General features: G+C 39.2%; 1 pseudogene; it reads left to right on the plus strand.

Annotated features, from left to right (window-relative positions):
• The first annotated feature begins 4,391 nt into the window (after positions 1-4,391).
• On the plus strand, positions 4,392-7,762 carry LOC134810159 (uncharacterized; annotated as a pseudogene).
• The last annotated feature ends 879 nt before the right edge of the window (positions 7,763-8,641 follow it).

Here is an 8,641-nt window from a genome sequence, read left to right on the forward strand (position 1 = left end):
TATTGACAAAGAAAAATAATTTAACTCTGGCTATCAGGGGACACTCAAAATCTTCAAACTAGTGTTAATAACCACAAGGTAGTTCTAGTTGCTTTAAGAAATATGCTGTCACATTTGAGTAATTTATACATACAAGTATATTTCCTGCTCACATAACTTCTGTGCAGATGCTCCTGGCCAGTCTCCATTTGGTAATTCAGGAGCCTAGAGTTCTTCCATCTTACAGGTTCACTCTTTCTAGGAACTTAGGATCTTTTGTATCTGGCAATCAGATGGGGTATGAACAAGGGTATAGAGAGGGCCTGTTTCATTTTATTAACCAACATTTTGTTCAAGTGAAACACATAGCAGTAGCTCACATACCTTAGGCAAGAACTAGTCCCATCTAGATGCAGGGAAGGATGGGACTAGTCAGGCACAGCCCAATCCCAGCTGCATATTATGTGTGGAATTAAGTATGAATATTTGGTGGACAACTATTTATGTCTGCCACTACACTCAGATAAGGCTCCAGTAAGCTGATTGTGAGGATTTGAAAAACTACGATGCATAGTATCAACAAAATTGGCAGCAGTGTGAACAATTCAGGCATGCAACTACTTTTTATGCAGTAAAGACAAAACAAAACATCAAAAATCAAAGAAACCAAAACGTGTTGAGCTATTTCCCATTTTATGGTTTTGTTTCCGTTTTCTGTTTCTTGCTGCTTGTGTTTTCTTTTTGTTTTAAGAAACATTGGAAATACAACCTCAGGCTGGCATATTATGAGTGACAACAGACTTTTGTGATTTCTCTCTCAAATCTTAACTTGTTCTTTCATTATTTCTTTTTTTGTTGTTTTTGTTTTGTTTTGTTTTTGTTTTTTGTTTTTTGAGACAGAGTCTCGCACTGTCGCCCAGGCTGGAGTGCAGTGGCGCCATCTCGGCTCACTGCAAGCTCCACTTCCCAGGTTCACGTCGTTCTCCTGCCTCAGCCTCCAGAGTAGCTGGGACTATAGGCGCCCGCCACCACGCCCGGCTAATATTTTTTTTGTATTTTTAGTAGAGACGGGGTTTCACCGTGTTAGCCAGGATGGTCTCGATCATCCAACCTCGTGATCCGCCCGCCTCGGCCTCCCAAAGTGCTGGGATTACAGACGTGAGCCACCGTGCCTGGCCTCTTTCATTACTTCTTAAAATATTTTTAAGTGTTAACCCAAAAGAATGGATTTTAACACATATAATTCCAATGTCTGAATTTACTATGTTCTATCCTGTCAAGATGATGCTAATTAACTGCTTTTTAAATTATTCTGTTTGGTTTGTTTAATACAGCACTGTACTATTTACAGTCTTCACAAATATGAAGATTGAAAGTTTCAACAGTATTTTACTGAATGAAAAATACAAAAACAGGTGGCAATTACCACAATACCGCGTTCAATGGTAAAACACTGGCAAATCGGATAATTTATCAGCAGATGTTTTATTATGTTAATTCATTTAATTTTGGATATAAGGAGTCTAAACTAACCAAAGCTATGTGCAAACTGAGGGAATATAGAGACAAGCACAGGGCACTGACTTGTTTTGTATGATAATTTTCCCTAATAAGATTCCCACAAAAGTCAATTTTATTTTCGTCAATAAATCATAGCAGGAAATCCTAGCCAGAGCAATTAGACAAGTGAAAGAAGTAAAAGGCATCTAAATAGGGAAAGACAAAATCAAACTATCCCTCTTTGCTGGTGATATGATTCCATACCTAGAAAATCTTAAAGACTATGCCCAAAGGCTCCTGGAACTGATAAATGTCAGTTTCAGGATACAAAATCAATGTACAAAAATCATAGAATTACTACATAATACTATGTACTACTATTACTAAAATCATAGAATTTGTAGAACTACAAAACACTGCTGAAAGAAATCATAGATGACACAAACAAATGGAAATGCAATCTACACATTCAGTGCTATTCCTATCAAACTACCAATGTCATTTTCCACAAAATTAGAAATAATTATTTTAAAATTCACATATAATCAAAAAGAGGCTGACTGATCAAAGCATTTGTTTTTTTCTTTTTTGAGATGGAGTCTCGCTCTGTCATCAGTCTGGAGTGCAGTAGTGTGATCTCAGCTCACTGCAACCTCCAACTCCCTGGTTCAAGCAATTCTCCTGCCTCAGCCTCCTGAGTAGCTGGGATTACTGGCATGCACCACCATACCCAGCTAATGTTTGTATTTTTAGTAGAAACAGGGTTTCATCATGTTGACCAGGAGGGTCTCAATCTCCTGATCTCGTGATCCACCCATCTCAGCCTCCCAAAGTGTAGTCAAAGCAATTTTAAGCAAAAAGAAAAAAGCTGGAAGTATCACATTACTTGATTTCAAACTATACTACAAGGCTACAGTAAACAAAACATCATGGTACTGGTACAAAAACAGACACATAGAAAAATGGAACAGAATAGAGAACTGAGAAATAAAGCCACATGCCTATAGCCAACAAAGTTGATAAAACCAAGCAATGGGGAAAGGACTAAATGATGCTGGGATAACTGGCTAGCCATATGCAGAAGAATGCAACTGGACCCCTACCTTTCACTATATACAAAAAGTAACTCAAGATGGATTAAATATTTAAATGTAAGAATTCTAAATATAAGAATCCTAGGAGAAAATCCAGGAGACCAATGTTCTAGACACTAGTCTTGGAAAGAATTTATGACTAAGTCCTCAGAAGCAACTGCAACAAAAAAGAAAATCGACGTGAGACTTATTTAAACCAAAGAGCTTCTGCACAGCCACAAGAACTATCAATAGAGGAAATAGCCTATATAATGGAAGAAAGTATTTGGAGACTATGCATCTGATAAAAGTCTAACATCCAGAATCTATAAGTAATTTAATCCAACGAATGAAAAACAACCCCATTAAAAAAATGGGCAAAGGACATAAACAGACACTTTTCAAAAGAAGACATACAAGCAGCCAACAAATGTATGACAAATGCTCCACATCATTATCATCAGGGACATGCAAATTAAAATTACAGAGAGATATTATTTCACACCAGTCAGAATGGCTGGTGTGAAAAAAATATAAATATATATATATATATAAAATAAGTCAAAAAAATAGTTGCTGATGAGCCTGCAGAGAATAGGGAACACTTACACACTGTTGTTGAAAGTGTAAATTAATTCAGCCATCATAAAAAGCATTTTGGTGATTTCTAAAAGAACTTAATGCAGAACTAACATTTGACCCATTAATCACACTACTATGTATATATCCAGAAGAAAATAAATTGTTCTTCCAAAAAGATACATGCACTTATGTGTTCACCGCAGGACTATTTACAATAACAAAGACGTGGAATCAACCTAGGTGCCTAACGATAGTGAATTAGATAAATAAAATGTGATACGTGTACACTATGAAATACTATGCAACCAGAAAAGAAAACAAATCATATCATTTGCTGAAACATGGATGCAGTTGGAGGTCATTATCCTAAGCAAATTAACAGAGGGACAGAAAACCAAATACCACATGTCCTCGCTTATAAGTGAGAGCTAAACAATGGGTACTTATGAACATAAAGATGGGAGCAATAGACACTGGGAATTACTAAAGGAAGGAAAAAGGGAGGGCATCTAGGTTTGAAAAACTGTTAGGTATTATGCTCACTTCCTGTGTGATGAGTTCAATCATACCCAAACCTCAGCATCACGCAATATACTCACGTAACAAACCTGCACATGTATCCCATAAATCTAAAATAAAAGTTAAAATTATATTAAAAAATAATTCATGGCAAGTCCCCAAACTGGTGTCACTAAACCACATTTATTAAAGATTCATAATTCTTTTGAAATTTCTTATAATGTTTTAAAAAATAATTTATCATGATTTGTTCTCTCTGCTGGAAATTAAAATATTTCCTTCCCATTTGTCACTCATATTCATTCAACAATAAATATCTCATATATATACATATATATATACATATGTGTATATGTATACATACGTATGTATATATACATATGTGTGTGTATATATATATATATTTTGCCCTCAAACTACTTCTTTTTATACCAGAACTGTTATTACCAGAACTGAATAATGATATCTGACAATGACATCAGTGACATTTCGGAGAAGTGTATGGTAAATGTTGACTAAGTTAAACAGATAATATATATGATGTACTCTGAGTATAAAATTTATCAAAGAGGAGAAGAGTAACCTGAAAAATCTTCTTGGAGGTGGTATGAATTAGAGATTTTAGGAGTTGAATAGTATAAGAATAAGCTAGGAATTTCCAAAGAGGAAAACAGTGTGAAAGAATGATAGAGAAGAGGTCTGAGTATAACATTTAGAGAGAAGAATCAGAAAAGTGTTATGGCTGAAGAGGGGAGGGCTCAAGGAGAGGAAGGTAAAGAACTTTGAGAGCTGATAAACTCACCAACCAGTTTATTTCGGGGAACAGAATAAATTATGTATAAATTAAGACCTTAATGATGAGGCAGTAATACCAACTCTGCAGTGTGGAAGTAAGGAATCTGAAAAAGTTTCCAGTAAAAAGAATGACATCCACAAAAATCCAAAGGAGACTAAAGTATTGATTACTTAAGGAACTACAAAAAGTTCAGAATGATTAAAAGATAAAGGGTTTATGCATGGCAAAGGGAAGAGAAGACAATAGTTGGGATTGAGAAAGATGAGTTGTAGGAGGTTGCTTAGCTTGGGCCAAAACCTGGAGGCTATTTTTCATCACATTTAAAGGTTGGATTTTACTCTGAAAGCACTGTGTATTAGTCCATTCTCACACTGCTAATAAAGACATACCTAAGACTGAGTTACTTATAAAGGAGAGAGGCTTAATTGACTCACAGTTCAGCATGGCTGGGCCCCAGGAAACTAACAACTGGGGCAGAAGGAGAAGCAAACACATCCTATTTCTCATGGAAATAGCAAGGAGAAATGCCAGGCAAAAGAGGGAAAAGGCCCTTATAAAATCATCAGATCTTGTGAGAACACACTCACTATGACGAGAACAGCATGAGGGTAACCACCCCCATGATTAAACTACCCCCAACTGGCTCTCTCCCACAACATGTGGGGATTATGGGAACTACAATTCAAAATGATATTTGGGTAGGGACACAGCCAAACCATATCATTCCACCCCGAACCCTCCCACATCTCATGTCCTCCCATTTCAAAACATGATCATGCTCTTCCAACAGTCCCACAAAGTCTTAACTCATTCCAGCATTAACTCTAAAGTCCAAGTTCAAAGTCTCATCTCAAATCCCTTCCACCTGTGAGCCTGTAAAATAAAAAGTAAGTTAGTTACTTCACAGATACAATGGGACTACAGGCATTGGGTAAATACAGCCATTCCATATGAGAGAAATTGGCCAAAGCAAAGGGGCTACAGGCCCCATGCAAGTCTGAAATCTAATAAGTCTGTCATTATACCTTAAAGTTCCAAAATGATTTCCTTTGACTCCCTGCCTCACATTCAGGTCATGCTGATGCGAAAGATGGGCTGAATGGCCTTGAGCAGCTTCATCCCTGTGGTTTTGCAGGATAAAGCTCCTATCCTGGCTGCTTTCATGGACTGGCATTGAGTGTCTGTGGCTTTTCCAGATGTAGAATACAAGCTGTCAGTGAATCTCCCGTTCTGGGATCTGGAGGACAGTTGGGACACTTCTTACAGCTCCACTAGGCAGTGCCACAGTGGAGTGGCTCTGTTTGGGGGGTCTGACTCCACATTTCCCTTCTGCACTGCTCTAGCAGAGGTTCTCCATGAGGGCTCCACCCCTGCAGCAATCTTCTCTCTGGACATCCAGGCATTTCCATACCTCCTCTGAAATCTAGGCAGACGTTCCCAAACCTCAATTCTTGAGTTCTGTGCACCTGCAGGCCCAAAACCACATGTAAGCTGCCAAGGCTTGGGGCTTGCACTCTCTGAAGCAATGGCCTGCGCTGTATATTGACCCATTTTAGCCATGGCTGGAGTTGAAGCAGCTGGGACACAGGGCACCATGACCCAAAGATGCATGTAGCAGGTAGTCCCCTGGGCCCAGCCCATGAAACGATTTTTCCCTCCAAGGCCTCTGGGCCTTTGATAGAAGGGGATACCTTGAAGGTTTTTTACATGCCCTGGAGACATTTTACCCATTGTCTTCGTGATTCACATTCGACTCCTCATTACTTATGCAAGTTTCTGCATCAGGCTTGAATTTCTCCCCCAAAAATGGGTTTTTTATTTTCTTTTACATCATCAGGCTGGAAATTTTCCAAACTTTTATGATCTGCTTCCTCTTAAATGCTTTGCTGCTTAGAAATTTCTCCTGCCAGATACCCTAAATTATCTCTCTCCAGTTCAAAGTTCCACAGATCTCTAGGGCAGGGGCAATATTCTGCCAGTCGATTTGCTAAATCATAGCAAGAATCACCATTATTCCAGTTCCCAACGAGTTCCTTATCTCCGAGACCATCTAACCCTGGACTTCATTGTCCATATCATTATCAGCATTTTGGGCAAAGCAATTCAACAAGTCTCTAGGAAGTTCCAAACTTTCCCACATCTTCCTGTCTTCTGAACTCTCCAAGTCTCTAGAAGGTTCCAAACTTTCCCACATTTTTCTGTATTCTTCAGAGCCCTCCAAACTGATCCAACTTCTGCCTGTTACACAGTTCCAACGTTACTTCTACATTTTCAGGTATCTTTACTCCAGCACCCCACTTGTGGTACCAATTTACTGTATTAGTCATTTTCATGCTGCTAATAAAGACATACCTGAGAATGGGTAATTCATAAAGAAAAGAGGTTTAATTGACTCACAGTTCAGCATGACTGGGGAGGCCTCAGGTGCAGGGAAAAGAAAGAGAGATCAGACTGTCACTGTGTCTATGTAGAAAGGGAAGACATAAGAGACTCCATTTTGAAAAAGACCTGTACTTTAAACAATTGCTTTGCTGAGATGTTAATTTGTAGCATTGCCCCAGCCACTTTGCCCCAGCCACTTTGACCCAACCTGGAGCTCACAAAAACATGTGTTGTATAAAATCAAGGTTTAAGGGAGCTAGGGCTATGCAGGGCGTGCCTTGTTAACAAAACGTTTACAAGCAGTATACTTGGTAAAAGTCATCGCCATTCTCTAGTCTCAATAAACCAGGGGCACAATGCACTGTAGAAAGCTGCAGGGACCTCTGCCCTTGAAAGCAGGCTATTGTCCAAGGTTTCTCCCCATGTGATAGTCTGAAATATGGCCTCGTGGGATGAGAAAGACCTGACAGTCCCCCAGCCTGACACCCATAAAGGGTCTGTGCTGAGGTGGAATAGTAAAAGAGGAAAGCCTCTTGCAGTTGAGATAGAGGAAGGCCACTGTCTCCTGTCTGCCCCTCGGAACTGAATATCTTGGTATGAAACCCGATTGTGCATTTGTTGAATTCTGAGATAGGAGAAAAGCTGCCCTGTGGCGGGAGGCAAGACATGTTTGCAGTAATGCTGCCTTGTTATTTACTCCGCTGAGATGTTTGGGTGGAGAGAAACATAAATCTGGCCTATGTGCACATCCAGGCATAGTACCTTCCCTTGAACTTAATTATGATATAGATTATTTTGCTCACATGTTTTTTGCTGACCTTCTCCTTATTATCACCCTGCTCTCCTACTACATTCCTTTTTGCTGAAATAATGAAAATAATAATAAAAACTGAGGGAACTCAGAGGCCGGTGCTGGTGCAGGTCCTTGGTGTGCTGAATGCCAGTCCCCTGGGCCCACTGTTGTTTCTCTATACTTTGTCTCTTTGTCTTATTTCTTTTCTCAGTCTCTTGTCCCACCCGACTAGAAATATCCACAGGTGTGGAGAGGCAGGCCACCCCTTCACTCAGGAAACTTACAATCATAGTGGAAAGGGAAGCAAACATGCCCTTCTTCACATGGTGGCAGCAAAGAGAAGTGCCGAGCAAAAGGGGGAAAAGCCCCTTACAAAATCATCAGATCTTGTGAGAACTCATTCACTACCATGAGAACAGCATGAGAGTGACTGCCCCCATGATTAAATTATCCCTCCCATGACAAGTGGGGATTGTGGGCAATTCAAGATAAGTTTCGGGACACTGCCAAGCCGTACCACACTGGGATCTCCTTGGAAGGAAGAACAGGGTCAGAATATGGTGGATTACACTAAGCTGCAGTGGGAATGATCTAAAAGAGTTGGCACAGTTGGAGGTAGGAGTAACCATTATTAGAAAATTGAAGTGAATTCAGATGATAAACAGTAGTGAAGGGGATTGTAATGGCATGGGAATAGAAAGAAGTAAATAGATGAATGGTGTAGTAAGGAGAAAGAACTCATAAGATTTCTATGTGAATAGAGGACCTTAGGACCATTCTGGTGCCCTCTTGGTCCATGCATTTCCACTTTGGGTATCCTTACCCTATGTTGTATTAGGCATATTACAAAATACTTACAAACCTATTGAATATCATAAGTAATTATCAAAGTGGAACTCTCTAATTTTTATATTGAGTTCTTATAAATTCCATTATTAATTTTTTCTTACAATTTTAACCTTTTTAGATTAAATCTACGCTTTGATGTTTACATCTATATAAGATTTGCATTGAGCA

The sequence above is a fragment of the Pan troglodytes genome, chromosome 4, assembly GCF_028858775.2.
Source record: "Pan troglodytes isolate AG18354 chromosome 4, NHGRI_mPanTro3-v2.0_pri, whole genome shotgun sequence".
NCBI classification, from domain to species: domain Eukaryota; kingdom Metazoa; phylum Chordata; class Mammalia; order Primates; family Hominidae; genus Pan; species Pan troglodytes.